Raw genomic sequence first — 22,295 nt, forward strand, 5'->3', positions numbered from 1 at the left:
GAAAGGTTGGACAGATGGGACTGCATGAAACTGAAAGACTTCTGCATGGCAAAGGACATACCTTGCAAGATAAATAGAAAGCCCTCAGACTGGAAGAAGATCTTCACTAGCCACACAGCAAACAAGGGCCTCATATCTAAAATATACTTAGAACTCAAAAAAATAAGTTCCCCCAAAACAAATCCTCAAAGAAACAACTACTCCATTAATAAATGGGCTAAAGACCTAAAGAGAGACTTCCCTGATGAGGGAAATAAGAATGGCCAAGAGACACATGAAGAAGTGCTCAACATCTCTGGCCATAAAAGAAATGCAAATCAAAACAACACTGAGATTCCATTTCACCCCAGTAAGAATGTCCTTTATCAAGAAAACTAATAACAGGGGCTGGGGATATAGCCTAGTGGCAAGAGTGCCTGCCTCGGATACACGAGGCCCTAGGTTCGATTCCCCAGCACCACATATACAGAAAACGGCCAGAAGCGGCGCTGTGGCTCAAGTGGCAGAGTGCTAGCCTTGAGTAGGAAGAAGCCAGGGACAGTGCTCAGGCCCTGAGTCCAAGGCCCAGGACTGGCCAAAAAAAAAAAAAAAAGAAAACTAATAACAGATGCTGGTGGGGATGTGGCCAATAGGGAACACTACTACACTATTGGTGAGAGTATGAACTTGTTCAACCACTCTGGAAAGCAATATGGAGGTTCCTCAAAAGACTAAACAAAGAGTTTCCTTATGACCTAGCAACCCCTCTTCTGGACATTTACCCAAAGGATCACAAACAGGGCTATACTAAAGCTACCAGCACCACTATGTTCATTGCCACATTACTTACCATAGTTAAAATATGGAACCAACCCAGATGCCCTGAGTAGATGACTGGATCAAGAAAATGTGGTACATATACACAATGGAATTCTATGCTCCCATCAGAAAGAATGACATTGTTCCATTCATAGGGAAATGGAAAGACTTGGAAAAAGTCATACTAAGTGTAGTAAGGCAGATGCAAAGAAACACAGACTCTATGTTTTCCCTCCTTAGTAATAATTAGTATATGCCAAGGACAGACTTAGCAGAGGATTCCAACAACTCAATAGCTATGTACATATGATTATATAAGATAACGCTGTTATTCTTAATGTACTATGTGAAATTATTCCTTTTTTTTTTCTTGTGTTTTTCTTCCCCATGGCTTAGCACCTGCCATTACTGTATTTGATTTGGGGACTCTGGGTACTGTATATATGTTTATCTGAATTAGAGAAGCAAAGGGGAACATCAAAATGGTGACACAAAGGCGAATCAATGCAACAGCAATACTTACAAGACAATATATGTCAGAAGTTAACTGTACAATTCGGGAAGAAGGAGGGACTAGGGAAGAGGGAAGGTGGGAGGAAAATGAGGGAAGAGGTAACAAGTTTGACAAGAAATGTACTCACTACCTTATGTATGTAACTGTAACCCCTCTGTACATCACCTTGGCAATAAAATTAAATTTAAAAATGTGGCCAATCCTTTATTAAAAGGTGTATGAAACAAACTTTTCAAAAGACTTTTCAATAACCATGAGTTACTACATAAAGATCTAGTCAAAATTTCAAAGCTAGATTTAACCAGTGATTGAAGAATTAGCTTGAATTATTAAAACAATGGAAGCATATCTTACAGTATTGATTAAATTATAAATTTATTGTGTAAATGCTTTTAAATTGCTATAAAAGGAAAATAGAAAAAAACAGCAGCTGTAAGTACGTAAAGTCTAGAGAGTAAGCAATTGTACTCTTTCTGTGTTCAGGATGGATACTGTTGATTATATAACAACTCACAAGCAGAACAAACCACTAAGCACTGATTCTATAGAGCAGCTGTCATTTTCTTGTATATCACAAAATAAAAACAAAAAACCTAAAGAAACCCGAGGGCAATGGTTTTTTACATTTTATAAAATGTAAAGGTTATGTTTCTTAAGACATCATTATATAATCTAAACAAATAATTTAATTGAAATAGAAAACACTTCATAGATTAAACCCTAAAAGTAAACTAACAAAAGATTTTGGAGATTTCCTTGCTTCTGTGTAAAAGGTCCATTGCAGGTTCTGATTATTCAAATGCTAAGAAATTCTTTTTTTTTAACATTTTTATCATTGAGTAAAATTTTCTAAATTTTGTTTTTGTTTATATTTACTTGTCTATGTGCCAGTCCTGAGGCTTAAACTCCAGGCCTTGACACTGTCCATGAGTTTTTTGATTAAGGCTAGCACTCTACCACTTGAATTACAGATTCACTTCTGGCTTTTTGGTGGTTAGAGATAAGAGTCTCACAGATTTTCCTGCCCAATCCTGTTTTGAACCACGATCCTCAGATTTCATCCTTCTGAGTAGCTAGGATTACAGGTGTGAGCTACCATTGCCCAGCTAAAAAGTTAATTTTAGAGAGAAATATGAAAAGGAAAACGGACCAGCTTCCTTTTCCATAATATTTATCTAATTATTTCCATAATATTTTATTTAATAAAATAACCAAGTTAACAGAAAAACTAAGATAAATCCTACTGACTGCATTATCAATGTAACCTCATTTTAGCCACAGAACAGCTTAATATTTCTACAACCTGCATTTTCCTTCATTAATAAATAACTGATTTTCATTTACAGTTTAAACTGCAATTTATACACTTTAGGGACCTTCGTTTTTACTAGTAGACACATAATATGTGCCAGTAAACCTCACTAGAAGTGAGCTTAAAACTTTATTTTGAAATTTACAACCCCTTTGGGAGTGGGTGTTGACAAGGATCTTTTCCTTGTTTGTAGAGTGAATGAAAAGATCAGGTGCTCCCACATTTTCAGCAATGTACCATGCTCACACATTCTGCTTTCAATCAATATAGAAATAACAAAGCCAGTTTTCTAAATGAAAAAGGCCTAGAACTCTAGGGCTCTGAGGCCCAACCTCACTGAACACCCTACCTACAGCTTACAATATACTCTGGAAGCACTGTCAACTCTATGCAAACAAACAGAGACAGTGAGCACCTTGTTCTATTATTGCCTTAACCTCTATTCACATGGCTACATTAAAGAATTTAGATAGGGTAGACATATGATTCAGAAATCAATGCCTAGATTTTCTTTAAAAAATAAACATAAAAAATCTATACAGGACTCTAAGCATTCACACACAGACTAAAGGAGGATATGGGAAGGAACTCAAAGGTCTAACTTCTCTTATCATTTAATATACTATTTATCAAAAGGAACACCAGGAACTGGAAACATGTTTTGTTACTGTTGATGGTGGTGGTGATAGTAGTGTTTGTTTTTGCTTTAAGGTTTTTGTAGTTGTTGTTTTTGCTTTTAGGGAGGTATAGTGGGGGTGTAGAAAGCAAGAGAGGAAGGGTAAACAAATGTAATTCTGCTATTCAGTATGTGGGAAGTGAACTATGTAACTTGTGGTCAGGGATGGGAGAGGGAAACTGGAGGAAAGCAAAAGAAGGGGTGACACTGTCCAAAAGCTGAAATGTATTCATTATCTGACTTACGAAATGGTAACCCCTATGTGCAACACTGTAACAATAACAATAAAATTATATTTTAAAAAATTACTGTTGGCTGGGAATGTGGCTTACCAGTAGAGTACTTGCCTAGCATGCATGAAGCCCAGGGCTCAATTCCTCGGCAACACATAATCAGAAAAGGCCAGAAGTATTGCTGTGATTTAAGTGCTAGAGTGCTAGCCTTGAGCAAAAAGCCCTGAGTTCAAGCCCCATGACTGGCACCAAATACATATACACGCATATGTGCATGCACGCGCACATACACACACACACATTTCAAAAATCACGGCTGAGGATGTATTTCAGTGGCAGAGTACATGCCCTAATTTCACAAAAGAACAAAATAGAGAAACAAAAATCCAATATAAAACTATTACATAAGGAAATATGAAGCTAAGCTGGAACTGATGTACCTGTCCTGTCTAATAATTTTTGTGATCATTCTCTATATTTCCCACAACATGCAGTCTTGCACAACACAAGTAGAGTATCTTTGAAAGGAAGGAGGCATGGGTAGTTAAGGGACAGCTTAGGAGAAAAGGAGCAGAAACAGAGAAAGGAGATTTATGGTATTGATGAATATAGAACAAAGGGAAAACCAAGTCAATCTGTTCATTCTAATGTGTACATAGAAAAGTAGAAGAAAACAGTAAAAAATAAAATAAAGTGTTAAAGGGGCTTGGAATATGGCCTAGTGGTATAGTGCTTGCACGAAACCCTGGGTTCTATTCCTCAGCACTACTTATTTAGAAAAAGCCAGAAGTGGTGCTGTGGCTCAAGAGGTAGAGTACTAGCCTTGAGCAAAATGAAGCCAGGGACAGTACTCAGGCCCTGAGTTCAATCCCCAGGACTGGCAAAAAAAAAAAAAAAAAAGGTGCTAAAAACTGGGCTATCAGTCAGTTTCCCACTGCAGGCTTTGCTGTTTATCAACAGTACAATGGAAAGTAATGGCAACTTAGCAGTGGGCCAATACTGTCCCAGGTGCAGCAGCTGTTTCGCTTGTTCATTGTGGAAAAGAGCATTCTGTGAAACTGAGGTTATAATTCCACTCTGAAGACTAAAGGATTTGTCAACTGTAAAAACCTTTTCTACATTACAGTGCCTATCATGTTGACATTTGAGGAAAGATCACAAAGCAGTGATGCAATTAAACATGGGCAGATTTTACCTAAACAAAACATATATAGACAATCTAAATTTTAATTTAGATAGGAATACTAATAATTCACAGTAGAGTTCGAAACTTACTAACTGTACTCAAGGCCAGTGAATTCTTTTCATGTGAAATTTATACATCTCTCAGTTAAAATCAAGTATCTAGTTAGATGTGGTGAGGCATGTGTGTAACCCCAAGTACACAGCAAGTGGGAGGAGGAGGGTCACAATCCACAGCGAAAAGCACATCACTCTTACCTGAGATACTAACAAAAATAAGAAAAGGGCTATGGGAATTGCTCCCCTGGTAGAGGCAAGCATGAGGCAATGAGATTAAACCCCAGCACTTATCTCCTCAAGCAAAAATCAGTGTCTTATCAAAAATCTCACATCTACAAGCAAAGAGAACAGTCAAAATTCAATGAATATTCATTAGTTATACTTTCAATCATGCCTGTCCAATATGGCATGACAACAAAATTAGATAAAATTTGTCTAAATTTATAAACTAAATTTGACAAAATTTATTTTATGCCTCAATATAATTAATATGATTTTTAGTATTTAGCATCTAGTATCTAATAGGCAAGTATCTTACTACCCCCATGAAATATTCTATGAGTTATTGTAGAGCATTATTTCCACATGTTAGTATTGAAGAATCTGGGTACACCTAGGATGTGTGAACAATTCTTAACCTGCCCATGTTTATCACCCTGCCCTTCTATCTCAAATCTTCCAGTGTAGAGAAAATGAACTTATAAAGTGTATACTGAATCCATTGTGAATTTTATTTTCCAAACAGAAAACTACATCTGAAAACCACATTGTCAAGCAGATTTTAGTTACTAGCTCTTGCTCCTGTTTCATCAGTGCTAAGTAAATTTTATTAGCTAACTTCAAAAATGCTTAAAATGTGAAACTAGAATGGAAATGCTGACTCAGCAATAGATTAAAATTTATAGTTTATTTTATTAAGCAAACTTTGTCTTTTTCACACCACAGAATTTCTTTTCCCACATTAAAACCTGGAATTTACATTTATGCCTATATATTCAGTCCTTTTAGAAAGTCTAAGGATATATAATTAATCATGTTTTCAAATGAAAACCTTAAGGCCTATTCACAGCAAAGTTGCCCTCAAGAATATTTTGTCCATAGATTACTGTCCTACTCAAACTTGAAATAAGAGAAGCAAAAGTTCTATGTAAATCAACTTTACTCTATCCTCAAGTCATTTCTTAAATATTTTTTAATTCCCATAAGTAGAATCACATCTTTTAATGTAATGGGTCTAAAGTAATTCTATAGTCACTATACTTCAAATACACATATGTATATATTATACACAAATGAGTATAAATGTGTGTGACGCTGGGGATCAAATCCAGATATCTGCACAACTACTAAGCTGTTTTCTCAGCCCAATATGTACTTAAACATATACAAAGAAATATTTCCTAACTTTACAGGAAAGGCAATTTAACCAATGAGTCACAGATGTTACCTGTAACATAAAACCTCTAATACTACAAGAGAGAAAGAATACCAATTCATAACAAACCTTGCTTATAATAGAAAAAGGAATACAAATAGCTTTATCTGTATCCCTGGCCCCCCCAAACTGAGTCTGAAATGAAAGCCCCAGGGTGGAACTTATGTCAAGGTAGTCATTAAGTTCCAAATAAATTATCATGCTTGTTTTGCTCTTCAGTGCTGGGGATCAAACCCAGGCTTACTATGTAAATGCTCTGCCTCTGAACATTCTTAGTCCTTTTGTTTCCATTTGAAACAAAGGTTAAATGTTAGAGTGAAAAGATTAAATGCAACAGCTATATAAAAAAATGTGTGATTTTAAAATTAATTTTTAACTGTTCAAATATGTCTATGATTTTTGTATAATATACTTACTGCCACAAATATGCTTGTAATCAGGGCTACACAGGCAAAATAGAGCTCAGTGATTGAGATCACAGACTTGGAGTGGCAAACAGCCACTTATTTGGTATGATCTTGGAAAAGTCACTTAACCTTTCAAAGGTTCAATTCCCATATCAGTTTGTGCTGAAGAAAACTGAAAAGCACTTTCATAATGTCTGGAGCAGTGATACAGTAGTAAATAATAGTTGTTATTAGAGGCATCAGTCCAATATCTGAAATTTGTATTTGTAAATGTGGTGGAGCAATGGTGGTTCACTCCTGTATTCCTAGCTACACAGAAGGCTGAGATGAAAGGAAAGTCCCTAACACTCTTACCTCTACCAAAAAGCCGTAAGTGAATCTGTGTCTCATGGTAGAATGTCAGCCTTGAGCCAAAAAGGTTAAGGACAGCACCTAGACCCAGAGTTCAAGCCCCATACCAAGAAGCATGCACATACATGCTTACTGGGTGCACACACCATCAGAGATGGTTATATATTCCCTATTATATATTTTCAAATCTAAAGGTCATACATACTTGGTTCTCTTTGTAAATGGAAAAAAATCAGTGACAGAAGGAGAGGTAAATGTTTGAAGAAAGCAAGACAGATAAGGACAACCAAAAAATACCCCCAAACAATAAGAATCAATAAATATCCTACAACATTCAAACAAAACTGCCATGGCCATGGGGAAATGGGTTGTCAGTTTATAATAATATGTCTACAGCCACCTTTGATAACTAGTTCAAACATTAATATATAAGGCAAAAAAGAAATGATCAAAAAGTTCTCCCATCTAGAAACAGAAAACTGTTACTTTTTTTTTAATCCAGTAAGAGGTAGAAAATTTTAATTTATGTGGTTTTTCAGAGATTAAAACTGGATATACTTCAAATCTGCTTTGACCTGGTTTCTTTGCTTATTTCTAATTGGGTCTCAGTATGTAGCCCAGGCTTGTTATTTTCCTGCTTCAGACTCCCAAGAGCTGTGGTTCCACACATGTCCAGCTTCAAATCTACTTTATTTTCTATACAGATATTACAAAATATATCTAAGATAGTAAAACAGTAACAAAGTGAGAGGTTACCATACATCCAAAGTTTTTTTCTTGCATGACTGTAAGAATCATCTCATGGCAGTGACAAAATGCAGAATAGAAAAGTTGTCTTTTAAATTTTACCTGATCAGTGTTAGAATAAATAATATCTAACACACCTAATTTTTCATAACATTTAAGAGTTTTAAGTATACTGTATAATTTCATATCTAGAAATAATTATAAGGAGTGATTTCTAATTTGTATATGTAGATGCAGAGTTCAAAGATTCTGAATATAAACATATTCTTGATATTCATTACCTAATAATTAACAGGCATTTGTTTTGTCTTTACTATGAAGCAGACACTACTGTAAGCATTAAGGATGCTGCTGTGTCCCATTTCTGGGACAAAAGGGAAGCTATAAATAAAGAGATAAGGATATATCCAAGTGTTAACATTATGATAAAAAAAAATCTAAGTCTAAAATCTAAGTGATTTTGAAAAAGTGAGTGAGAAGCTCCATCAGACTAGTTAAGCCAGAAATTTACAACACCTACTCAGATTTGCTGCCAAAAACTATGTCTTTTCTTTAAATTTATTTGCTGTTATTGTACAGGTAATGTTACAGAGGGGTTATACAAGTCAGACACAGAACATTTCCTTTTGAACAATGTCACCCCTTCCCTTTCTCTCTCCCAGTTTTTCCCTCCTATCCCTACCCACAAGTTATATAGTTCATTTTCAACATAGGGTCTAGTGAATATCACGACTACATCTGTTCACCCTTTGTCCCACCATTTCTGTGTACCCTCTCTGGCCAAAGATAAATGAACAAACAAGACAAAAAGGAAATGAAAACAAAAACAGCAACAAAGAAAAAAAACTCTTGTTTCCACTTCCTGGAATTCATTTTGATAAATATTATTTTATATGGTCAGAGGCACATAGCTATTGCACCTAGGTGACCCACTCCCATGAATATCCTCATTTGGTCTCACTGTGTAAATGCCTAGAGACTTGTATAATTTATCATGTCCCTGTGTATTTTTTTTCCTTTTACCATACAGTGTGTTTACTTGTAGATTTATAGGCACATTCTAGTTACCACAAATGAGGGAAACTATGCAACCTATGTTTCTTTGGGTCTGGATTACTTCGCTTAATATTATTTTTTCCAAGCCTTTCCATTTCCTTACAAATGGTACAATATCAGTCTGACGGATGTGTAGAATTCCATTGTGTGTGTGTGTATATATATATATATATATATATATATATATATATATATATATATATATATACCACATTTTCTTGATCCATTAGAATATTAAAGGCAAAAGCTATAGTCTTCACTCTCAAGCTTCTCCTTCCCTCTCTCTGGCCTCCACCCCCCCCACCCCCACCCCCAGTACCAGGGATCAAATTCTGGGCCTTGTAAAACTAGACAACCACTTTACTACTGAGCTACTTCTCAAGCCTTGGTGTTTTGACAGGGTCTTGCTCTGCAGCACAGTTGGCCTTAAACTTGTGATCCACCCAGAGGGAGCTGTCATTACAGGTATGCACCATTATACCCAACTTTTGATAATTTGGTAGTAACAAGTGAATAATACCATTACTCAAATATTTTAAATAAAAGTAAACATTTTTCCAGGCTAGGAAATTAAAATTTAATAAATTATAATCAAATCACCTCAACTCTTTCTAAATATATACAGCAAGCAATACATTTGTAAAAAATGTTCACAGCCAGGGATGGGAGGCTCACACCTATAATCCTACCTACTCAGGAGGATGAATCTGAGGATCAACATGGTTTCAAGCCAGCCTGGGCAGGAAAGCCTATGAGATTCTTATTTCTATTTAATTACCAAAAAGCCAGAAGTAGAGTTGTGATTCAAGTGGTAGAGGCTAGCCTTCAGAACAAAAGCTCTGGGATAATGCCCAGACCATGAGTTCAGGTCCCAAGACCAGCACCCCTCCCCCCAAAAAAAAACTGTTCACAAAAGAGAAATGTAGACAAACAAATGACATTTTAATTAGTTTCATTTGTCCACTACTTTTCTAAACTATAATACAATACTTTTTATGTTCATGCGTGTGCTGGCACTAGGGACTGAACTGAGGAGCTCATCAGAGGATGAAGGCTCCTTCTCTAGCACTTCGGCCATACATCCAGCCTGGTTTCTGTTTGTTATTTTGCAGATAGAATCTCGGGGACTTTATTTTCACCTGGGGCTGATTGAACCACAACCCTCACATCTCAGCTCGATGAACACTGGCATCCAACTAATCTATAAATACTTAATTTTACTTAATACTGAATATGTAACATAATAAATTCAAACTCACCTGTGTCTGTACACAGTGCAGATGATCTATTAATTTGTGGCCAAATCCAAAAGAAATCTGCAATATAAACAAAGAAACATGAATAAACTCCACAGTGTCCTGTTGGATTCTCTAGAGTAGATATGAATTTTACAACCAATCTATGATTAACATGTAAATTGCCATCAATATACAGTACTATTCATTATTAACAATTCTCCATCAAGTTTCATGGTAAATCAAAAGGTAGACTTATTTCATTATTTGTATTTGTACAAGATATCACTAAAGGGGAGTGGGGAGAGGGGAATGAGGGAGGAGGTAACAAACAGGACAAGAAATATAACCCAAGGCCTAACATATGAAACTCTCTGTACATCACTTTGACAATAAATAGGAAAAAAAAGATATCACGAAAGTACCCAGTAACATTTCCTTATGAATTCTGAGGTATCTATAGATTTGAGTTCCTATGATTAGACTATACCTCACCTACTTGTCTAATCACTAGCCTTCCTTACCAGACTGAAAGCTGAGAACAAACAAAGGCTACCCACTTCCTCACTGCAATGAACACCCAGTAGAGTACCCTTCAGGCTCACACAGTACATTTGTTGCATAAATAAAACATTTACAGAATGACCTTAATTTGACATGATTTATAGTTTACCAAATATGGGACTTTCAAAAAGCTTAAGAGTACTTAAATTAAAAAAATATTATATATGTATATATATGTGTATGTAGCTGGGCACTATATATGTAGCTCAGGCCCGTAATCCTAACTACTCAGGACTCTTGAGATTTGAGGATCACAGTTAAAAGCCAGCCCACGCAGGAGAGGACTCTTAACTCCTATTAATCACAGAAAAAGCCAGAAGTGGCGCCCAGACTCAACTGGTAGAGTGCTAGCCTTAAGCAAAAGGAGCTCAGGGAGAGTGCTCAGGCTCTGAGTTCTAGTCCCAAGACTGCCAATCTATGTAATAACCTTAAAGCAACAAACACAATGACTCACTTGAGTCTTTATGGGAATAAGAATGTATTATTTATTACAACCACCACAATTTGCCAAAGAAAGGTGCATAAGAAAAAGAAGAAATACACATTTTCAGTGAGAGGAAGGAATGTGTACATGGTTTCCTCAGGTCTGTATCGGAATGAAGGGCTGAACCCTGACCCAGCCTGTAGGTGATGCATCTGAAGTTCCTTCCAAGATACACAGTGAAAAATAAGAAGACAGGAAATATATGCTTATGACATTCCATTTACTTTTTAGTTTTGTGTATTCATTTATTATTACTACTGCATCTTTTTGATGCAAGAAAAACGGAAGGATTACTATAATAGTAGTACTGATATGTAGCATTTGAAAAAAAGTAATAGATACTACTAGATTTAGCTTCCAAGAATAAGCCAAGCAAGTTTATTTTCCCCCTTCTAAGGAGGAAAACAGTAAAAATCAGTAACAATTTATGTTCTGGATGATCATACTGTAAAATAGTGTTAATCCTTCTAAGAGTCCTATAATCTTTAGTAAACTAAAAGGGAAAAAGCTAAGAAAGTATGTTCCACCTTATGCTATAAATAGGTCACTGCCAGAGGACAGAGTGAAATAGCAGAAAGAACCTAGTATATCTTTAGACCTTGCTTCACATTCTAACTTTATCACACAAAAATTGCTGTCATGTTACATGTTTGCTGTTATCATCAAGATAGGTATATGACCTATTTATTATATGCATGATGGATTCAACTATGAAAAGATATCACTGTAATACCCTCTTTGTAGCATCTTGGAAATATTATATGATAGTAGGCATTATAATTAGGTTCCTACAAAGTATGATCATCTACAAGTGATGACTAGTATGATAGGTAACTCAGTAATATGAAGTAAAATGGAACTTCAGGCCCACCCTATTTCAAGTAAAACTGATTTTCCTGTGTGTTCCTAGCCTTTTAACTCTCCTGAAAGATGTGCTGATGTTGAGACTGCTAGGCAATTTTTAAACCAGGGCTGCTTTTAAGTACACCATTTGGAGGCTGAAATTAGAAGATTGTTGTTTGAGGTCCGCCCAGGAACATATGAAATACCTTTCTTATCCAATAACTGGGCAGAATGTAGCAATCATTCCAGTTACATGGAAGGCTAAGACAGGAAAGATTGTGGTTCCAGGCCAATATGGGCATAATAGTGTATGCCTGTCATCCTAATATAGGTGGATCATGGTGTAGGCACAGGCCTAGGCAAAAAGTGAGACTCTATTCCAAAAATAACCAGTGTAAAAAGGGGCTGGGGATGTGGCTTAACACTTATCATGCCTGCCTAGCAAGTACAAGGCTCTGGGTTCGAACCTCTGCTACCACCAAAAAACAAACAAACAACAAAAAAAACCCTACATCATAATTTACAAAGAAATTATGCTACCTACTTCAGTGTTTACTATAAAGTAGCAGTAATCGAAGCTGCAGATTATTGTTAGCCTAGGGAGAATGCAACGGAGTTCATCTATGTCCATTCATATGAGACAAATGGTGTCATGGTAATTAAGTGAGAAACAAAGATAGTATTGCCAATAAATAGTACTGCAGACTGGTTACATATATGAAAAGGGGAAAAAGAATCTTAATCGCTACCTTGCACCACGAGCAAGATTAACTTGTAAAGGGCTGGATCACAGATCTAGAGTAAAAACTAAAACTTGGTTGAGGATGTAGCTCAAGGTGATCAAGGGGAAAACAAAGTATATATCATAAAAGAAAAATATTTACAGCTTGAACAACTAAGCTTAGTTATTTCTGCCTCAAAATATATCGCTTTAAAAATGAAAATGCAATTGATAAAATGGAAGGAAATTGCTTACAAAATTGACATCTAATAAAAGAGACAAGTCTAGTATAAACAGCTACATAATTATCTGATACACGGCACATCTCAAATCATAAAGAGCACTTATTCAATAATAAGACAAATAACTTGAGCTTTTAAAATAAACCAAAAAAGGGGTGAGGAGGGGAGGGATGGGTGAGAATGCTGAAAGGGGTGCCATTGATCAAGATGCACTGAATTCATAAACTGCTTTGTTATATGGCAACTCCTCTGTACAACTACTTAAAGACAATAAGATAAATAAAGAATAATAAGATAATGGCTGGGCTATCATCCTGTGGTGGCTTTTGGTAAGTGGTGGAATCTTACAGGCATAGGGAATCTTTTTGGTACTAGGGGCTATTTGGATATCATTTGCAGGCCATACAAAATAATCAATACAGCAGACATGCTGCAGGCAGGTAACAGCAAGCATCTCTGTCTCATGATGTACCAAATGATTCTGTGTACCTTATATGACAGACTTTCCCTACTCATGCAGGAGGAAGGTCCTAGTAAAAGGAAGTTAACTGAAATTGCACCTGGAGAAAATACTGGACTCCAGCCCCCTTTCCATTTCGTTCTCTGCTTCCTAGCTGCCACAAGGTGAACAGCTTTGTTCTAGCACAAATCTATCTCTATCATGATTGTTTTGCCCCACCATATGCCCCCAAAACAACAGTCAGGTGACCATGGGCTGAAACTTCAAATGGGGAACCCAAGTAAATGTTCCCTCTTATTAAGTATTTGTGTCATGTATTTTGTCACAGTGACAAAAATCTAACACACTCATCATAGGAGAAATATCATTAGTCATTAAAAAGAAGAAATTTAAAATGAAATCAAATCTTACACAAACAGTAAAATTAAAGTGTCGACAAAAACAAGAACAAATGAGAAGCACACAGCCATTAGTGATAAGAGAAATAGAATGGTATGACATTTTTGGAAAAGTGTTGGAAGTTGTCTCATACAACACAGCAAATTCACCCTCGTGTATTTTCATTTCTCCTAGAGATGTCCACGCACAGCACTGTTTATGAATGCCTACAGCAATCATTTCCCACAATAGCTCTCAAATGGAAAGAATACCAACGTTTATCAGAGAAAGTGTTCTAAAAAATAGTACATCCACTCAATAGTTGCCACTGAATAATAAAAAGCAGTGAGTTACTGAAGTATATAACAATGTATACAAATCACAAAAATATACCAAATGAAAGAAGCTAAGCACAGAGACAACATTGTATAATTATATTTGAAATTTGTTATAGAGACAAAGCTGACCCATGGTTTCTGAGATCAGAGAACATTACTGAGGAATTACTAAAAATGGGCACAAAATCTTGGGAAGGAAAAGAATTATTCCCAAATTGAACTGTATTCTGAAGAATGATGAATTCAGACAAGATACATATAACAATATAAAATTTGCTAAAACTTGTATTTTAATATACTAAAGATGAATGTATTTTATACTATGCAGGTTATATCTCAATTTTTACAATTCTACAAATCGAATTCTGGTTACTCAGGAGGGCTGAGATCTGAGGATCCAGTTTGAATCCAACCCAAGCAGGAAAAGTCTATGAAACTCGTTTCCAATCAATCACAAAAGAGCCAGAAGTGGAGCTATAGCTCAAGTGGTACAGTGCTAACTTTGAGCATAAAAGCTCAAGGATAGTGCTCAAGCCCTGAGTTTAAGCCCAGGAGTGGCACAAAAGCAAAAACAAAAAACAATACCCTACAAATATTTTAAATTTTAAAATAAGGTTGAATGCTAGATACAACGTGGTAGCACATGTCTGAAATTCTACGTAGAGGTCCAAACCAGCTAAGGAAACATGGTACACCTGCCCCCCACACACACATAAAAAGTTGAATATTTACAAATGCACCAGTGTCTCTGATGTCCTTTCCATCCAGCAGCTAACTTAATGTCATGAGTGGAGGTAACTAAGGGCAACCAGAGTCTTAGTAGCATTAACTAGCAGTTTAAGAATAATAGGTATTCTGTGTCGAGACTAAAACTATACCAAATAAATAAATACACAGACTACTAGTGGCATAAGAGCAAACAGGATGATGAACGGGGTTAAGTTATACTTGATATTTCTTTTTTCTTTCTTTTGTTTGTTTGTTTGTTTGTTTGCTAGTCCTGGAGCTTGGGGACTCAGGGCCTGAGCACTGTCCCTGGCTTCTTTTTGCTCAAGGCCAGGATTCTACCACTTGAACCAAAGCACCACTTCTGGCTATTTCTATATATGTGGTGCTGAGGAATTGAATCCAGGGCTTCATGAATACAAGGCAAGCACTCTACCAGTAGGCCATATTCCCAGCCCCCAATATTTCTTTTTTTAAATGAATAGTTATAAACATATCCAGAGAGAGTAAGTTAGAGAGAAAATTAAGTGATGGCTATAATAAAAATACAAAGAACATTTTAATTTATAACTACAAGAATAAGAACTTGGGATTGGAGACATAGTTCAATTAGTAGAGTGCCAGCTCATGAGCAAAATGTCAGGTACTGAGTTCAAATCCCACTTTCAGATGGAAAACAAAAACAAAACAAACTGTATTTTTCTTCTGATATTTCAACATAACAGCATCAACATCTATCATTTATTAGATGTGTATTTGGTAAAACAAAAAAAAAAAAAACAAAAAACCTAGTTCATCAGATTATAGAACAGAAAAATAATGGATTACATATAGTGCAAATATATCCTAAAATAAAGTTTTCATATGACTTTCAATCAAGTAATAGTAAAACCCAATACTGAATTTCAAATTACTTCTTAATGTAAATAGGACTGGGTTGTGGATCGGTGATAGAGCATTTGCCCGGCATGAAGGAAGCGCTAGGTTCTATACCCACCGCTGCAAAGTAAATTAAATAAACAAGTAAAAATAATGTAAAGAATGTGTACCAGATATGCAAAGTACAATTCTTTCCTAATTAGTAATCTGGTTGTGCTAAAATTAAGCTTGTAGACCACAGAAAAACTGATAGGCTAACTGATGAGCTTCTATATATAGTACAGATAAGGTCTGGCTTTGTCTACAGGGTTATCCCTCCTCCAAATAAAGAAAATAACCCTTAGCGAAGGAAAGGGTTTAATAAGTAATTATCATTTTTCCAATGTCTTTTGTAAAAAGGTCAGCATTATCATATCAAAATACCCATAAAATAATATATAGCCCTAATAAATTATGAATAAATATTAATCTTCTGATTTTTTCCAACTACTCCTCTCTTAATATATGTAACTTATTTCTCTCCAAGAAATCATTATGTTTACTAAAACTATAGTCAATCTTAAGACTTTTTCAATTTTTATTCTAACAAACAAAACTAAAGAAAATACAGTCAAGCTAAACAAGTACAGATTTAAACTTATAACTCAGTAACTGTTCAACTACACTAAATACAAAAACTTTTGCAATAATTATACAGAAAAGGATACCATCAGCTTAAAAGTTCTTGAGCTAGTTAAGCACAGTTCACAATTTATATTTATGATACAATGCAAAACAGTAACAGCACATTCAGAGATCTTATAACCATTCTTTGAGATCTTCTTTCTCACTGTGACCAGAACCAATACAATGAATCAATTATAATAAAACAGAAACATTCTTTTCATTTTTGGTGGTGCTGAACAGCCCAGGCTTCATAGAGCTAGGTAAGTACTCTACCACTGGGCTATATTTCCAGCACAGAAATAGAGGCCCGGCCTAAACTGCCCAAGCTTGTCTCAAACTTGCAATTCTTCAAGTCTCTGGTATATAAGCACTGCAGGCACACACCAATGTTGCTGTTAAAAATCTGGTTGCAATCAAATTAGTAAGCAATTAAGGTCACACTTGTAACTAAATATTCAAGATTCAAATTTGGAAGAGGACTAAAGATACTAACTTTAAAGTCTAACCTGAAATAATCTGAAAATAGTACTTAAATTCATGAAAATGGTTACCATCATTTAGTCAAAGCATATAAAGAAAGACGAGCTGGGAGATTGGAACTAAGTCCAGATGAAAACTGGCATTGAAAAACAATGTTGAAGAGAAACTGGTAGAAGAATGCAAAGAAAGACTACCTTACACAATACAAGAGGAAACAGTTCCAAGGAACAGGGTGGTCAACATTGCTCTGTGCTGCTGAAAATTAAAGCTTCCACCTGTTTAGCAACCAGAAATGACGGATGCTTTTAAAACAGTTTCATTACAGAAAGATATAAATCACACTGGAGATAGCTGAGGTGGTGACAGATACGTAGAAAAATAAGAATTTGGACACACATGGAAACGTGATTGCTATCATTACTTATCTAAACTTATCTTCCCAACTAGACTGTGAACTCCTTACAGGCAAGGTTAGGGTTTCAAAGCTCCTCTGGTAAGAAAGCACACAACACTGATCCACAAGTAGTGGGCTTTAATTAGAGCACTCGGTGAGAAGATTCACACAACAGTTTTTAACAGAATTACAGGAAGAAAAGAAAAAGTAAATGGTTGGGTAGAAATTAAGCTCTGTGCCTCTTCATAAGACTGGAACAACTCACTCAGAAAACTAATCCAACCAGTTCCTTCAGTAAAAAGGCTCCAACCAACACAACAGAATCCTAACTTTATTTTAGTAATTTGGACAATTTTAAATAAGCATCCCTCAGAAATTCACCTTCTTTTTTTGGGGGGGTGGGAGGGACAGAGGGCTTGAACTCAGGGCTTAGGCACTGTCTCTGAGCTCTTCTACTTCCTGGTTCCTGCTGGTTAATTGGAGCTAAGAGTCTCACAGACTTTCCTGTCCGGATTGGCTTTGAAACACGATCCTCAGATCTCAGCTTCCTGAGTAGCTAGGATTACAGGCATGAGCCCAACAGGGCCTGGCTCCTTATGATTTTCTCCCTAATTATTGTTGCTGCCACTACTCTGACACAAAATGAGTCTATACTTTTCCTTTTATATTCTAAGTTTAAGATGACAATGCTCTGGAATATTAATATCTTCCTTATTTCTGCTATCCTCATAACTGAAATAACAAGTATGTGCCACTCTGTCTAGCTATTGACTGAGGTGTCTCATGTGAATACCTAGACTGATTCAAACTAAGATCCTCCCAATTTTAGTTTCCCAAGTGGCAAGGATTATAGGCATAAGTCACTAACATCTAGCTTAGCAATAAGGTCTTTAAAAGCAAAATAAAAACAACTAAAGAAAACAAGATAGAAACTAGAATATTGCTGGAGGTGCAGCCCAGTGGTAAAGCTCTTGCTTAGCATGTGCCAAGGCCCTGAGTTCCATCCCCAGAGGTGGAGAGAAGAAGGCGTAACAGCATCAACACAAAAAAGGATTGTGATGCATAAAGATAAATGTAAACGTATTCATTCACTCATCTAATAAATGTTTACAGTAGGAAGATCTGTAAATAGATCTGGATATACACAGGCTTTGGGATTTATATGCTTCTCAACTTATAATGGCACTTAATGCATCTAACCTACCAGTTGTTTCTACTTACAGAACACAAGGAAGTACCTATCAGTTGTTTCCCCACATAAGGTGAACTCCAGCTCACTTCCCTGCCCTGCCTGGCATCACAAAGAAGGATCACCTCACATATAGTCAGCCCAGGAAAAGATCCAAATTCATAATTGATTTCTACTGAATGTGTGTCACTTTAGTACCATCATCAAAACTAAAGCTCATTAAGTACAACCATCATAAACCAGGGACCTTCTCCAAGTGTCTCCTGCCTCAGAAGAACTTAAGAGATTTGTAATATGATTCTGGGTCTTACTCATGTTTTAGTATTTTATTTCATAGAAACAGCTAGCCTTAGCATGGCACAATGGCTCAAATAACTCATAGCCACTCAAGAAGCTGAAATCAGGAGGACTGCAGTTCAAGGTGACTCTGAGCAAGTTAGTGAGACTCCAATCCATTTCAAGAGAAAAGGATGGCCATGTGATGTGCCCTTGCCATCGCAGCTTCATGGGAAACATTAAATAGGATGATTACAATTCAAACAAGCCTAGGCATAGGCTTGTTACTTAAAAATTTAAAAAGCAAAAAGCAGGGGCTGGGGATAGGGCCTAGTGGCTAGAATGCTTGCCTCGTATACATGAGGCACTGGGTTCGATTCCCCAGCACCACATATACAGAAAATGGCCAGAAGTGGTGTTGTGGCTCAAGTGGCAGAGTGCTAGCCTTGAGCAAAAAAGAAGCCAGGGACAGTGCTCAGGCCCTGAGTCCAAGCCCCAGGACTGGCCAAAAAAAAAAAAAAAAAAAAAAAAAAAAAGCAAAAAGCACTAAGGGCCTGCATGTATCAAGTAGAAGGCCCAAGTTCAAACCACAGCACTGCCAGAAAATAAATGAATGACCTGCTATGGACATAACCAACAATTTAGATCAATCAAGTTACAGACCGGTCTGAGAGTATGCCAGGTTCAAGCCCCTCTATGAGGAGGAAGTAAAGAAGTTATTTAAAACAACAACAAAAAAAAATGTCACAGAAGGCCACGTGTAGTTTGTATGTTAAGGTCCAGCATATAATAATATATTTGGGCTCTCATCTAGACCAAACTTCAAGACATGCTTAACTAATCCTTTTTAACTTTTCTTCACAAAGGATTAAAGAATCACTTATTGATACTATTAAAAAGATCCTTAGTAGACTTTTTCTATATTACTGCAATTGACATTCTCAGACCCAGAATAAGCAAAACAAGCCAGGTCAGTAGCAAGCTGTTGTTTCCACAAGATTTATTTCTGTCTAGGTGTGCTACAGTTTAAACAAAAACACTATCCCAATGGCTAAAATAAGCTTCACTGTTTTGTTTATTAAAAGCATAGACAATTTAACTTTTCATAATACTATTCCTGGGGATCTAAAATTATTCACATTTTTCTACTTATAGCATTTCTTTATTCAAATGTCACATGATACCAACTAGAGAAAATTATCTTGCCAGGTATTTGTAAACATAAGAAAATGTTTGGGCAGGTGCTGGTGGCTCACGCCTATAATCCTAGCTATTCAGGAGGTTTAAGATCCAAGGACCACAGTTCAAATCAGCCCTGGCAGGAAAGTCCATGAGACTCTTATCTCCAATTAACCACCAGAATATTGGAAGTGGTGCTGTGGCTCAAAAGGGGGTAGAGAGCTAACTTTTGAGCAAAAGAGCTAAAGAGCTAGCTTTGAGCAAAAGAGCTCAAGGACAACACCCAAGTTCAAGTCCCATGACCAAAAACAAACAAACAAAAGTTTGTTTGTAATAGAATAAAAGAGTAAACAGGTAAGTCTGTATAGTCTTTTGGGCAAAAGTCTATATACTATGTCTTCCTCTTTCCCCTTTCTCTATATCCTCCTTCCCCCTTAAGACATAGAGCCTTGCTGGGATCCTGGGATCTACCCCAGGTCTGGGAAGATTCTCAGCAAATGTTAGTTAACTGGTAAAACAGTTATTTCCCCAACTTACATTTTAAGCATGTCTAATAAAAATAAACAATGTTATTTTGTGTTTGTAATAATTGCAGCAAAGAAAAATTTTTTCCAGAGCGTGTGCGCGCGCGCACACACACACACACACACACACACACACACACACACACACACACACACACACACAAAATGCTTGGCATTTTTATTTTCTTCCCAAAAGACTGAAAGAAGTATGGTGATGATGTGTATTTACGAATCCCTTTGCTGTAATGTCAAAATAGTAAAAACAACACTAAAACAATAACAAATTATAAGCTATGTTTATCTTTTCTCTCATAATTTCAATTTTTAGAGACTACATGATAAGTGGATTTCTTTTTGTCACAAATGAAGAAAACATTCTGACTGCTAACTAGCCATTTCTTAATAATTTGTCGAAAATACACCATGTGTCAAAATAGAGTACTGAACAATAACATAATCAGAAGCTTATAACTGGTAGCCCTCCCCTCCTCTATGAAAGGGGCCACTAGGGGAAGAGGAGTGTTGACAGTTGGCTCACCCTTTCCCCCTTCACAAGGGCTGACGAGTTGGGTCCCTCACTGGCAACAACATCCCTCAGCATCTTTAAGCCTCCGTGTCCTCGATGACAAAAAAAGAGAACAGCACAATTACCTGGAATTTCCTGATTGGCTCTTAGGAAAAAAAAAAAAAAAAAGCCTCCACAGTCTTTAAATAAGGAGCTATTAGTTTAAACAAATAGAGTTTTAAGGCATCCATTTCATTTTTTTTAACTAAAAGGTTCAATTATTTCTCTAATCTTACACTAAGCACTTCTCAAATTTCAATACCTGACTCCTTTTCTTCTATTTCATCTTTCCAAGTCTCTGAGGTGAGGAGAGCCAGTAATTCTGACATGCACTAGCCATCTGCTAATGAGGAAGCTCTGAAAGCTAATGGGCTTTGGCCAAGGAGAGCCTAGAATTTAGATTTTCTGATGCCCAAGAAATTTCAGTGCTCCCAAGAAATTTCCAGAAAATAGCCTTTTAAATCTGTTTTGGGGTCTTTAGTTGTTGTACAAAGGGGTTACAATTCAACATATTAATTTATGAGGACAATGCATTGTGATCAACTTCTGATCCTTTTTAAAAGATTACATCCTAAATTAAAACCAAAATTATGCCAGGCACCAGTGGTGAATGCCTATAATCCTACCTACTCAGGAGTCTGAGATCTAAGGACAGAGGTTCAACGCTAGGCCTGGCAAACAAATCCATGACGCTCTTACCTCTAACTAAGGAACAAAATCCCAGAAGTGAAAGTGTAGTTCAAGTGGTAAAGTACAGGAGGGGAAGGGCAAGACAGAGCAAAGCCCTGAGTTCAAGTCCAGTACCATCACAAAAATAATCAAAATAATTAAGTTTTGCTTATTTCCCAGAACAATTTCACATTTTGTGGAGAAGTAAATTGCTTTGCAATTTAAACATTTGGCACAATACTCTCCCTTTTCTTCTGGGGAAAAAAAAAAGTTAATCCAATGTACTTTATAACCAAAAGCAACCTGAACAGAAGGGGGAGGGGGAAAAGCCCTCATGCTCTCAGAATATGAGCACACACTGAAAAGTATTCTACAGTAGTAAAGCTAAGTCACAAACCCAGAACTGACCCTGAAAGTCTGAGGAGAGTCTCGGTTTGGGTGAAGCATACACACTGAATATATACTGTACTAGCAAAGACAGACAAGGGGAGTGTGTCAAAGAAATAACATTTGAACCAATCTTAAGCTAGAAAAAAGGTCTCGGTCTGACACTGGGAGCAAACACAAGCAACAGGGAAATCAAATTACTAAGTCAGTTAACCCAACTGTAACATTAAAGTACTAGAGTGGGGTTTGTCCTATTTATAAAATAAACTCAGAGGCAAAGGCTAATTAGCTAATCTGAATATATCGTATATGTGTGATCTTACAA

The 22,295-nt window shown here is 36.4% G+C and overlaps 1 protein-coding gene across 5 annotated transcripts in view; it reads right to left on the reverse strand.

Annotated features, from left to right (window-relative positions):
• The window catches only part of Ncoa2 (nuclear receptor coactivator 2), a 273,451-nt gene that overhangs the window by 162,224 nt on the left and 88,932 nt on the right, over positions 1-22,295 (reverse strand). For all 5 annotated transcript variants that reach the window (XM_048358685.1, XM_048358684.1, XM_048358683.1 and 2 more), the window contains exon 2: positions 10,031-10,087. The gene's annotated coding sequence lies outside the window, so the exon portion shown is untranslated. The remainder of the gene's footprint in view (positions 1-10,030; positions 10,088-22,295) is intronic.

The sequence above is a fragment of the Perognathus longimembris genome, chromosome 12 (assembly GCF_023159225.1).
Source record: "Perognathus longimembris pacificus isolate PPM17 chromosome 12, ASM2315922v1, whole genome shotgun sequence".
NCBI lineage: Eukaryota > Metazoa > Chordata > Mammalia > Rodentia > Heteromyidae > Perognathus > Perognathus longimembris.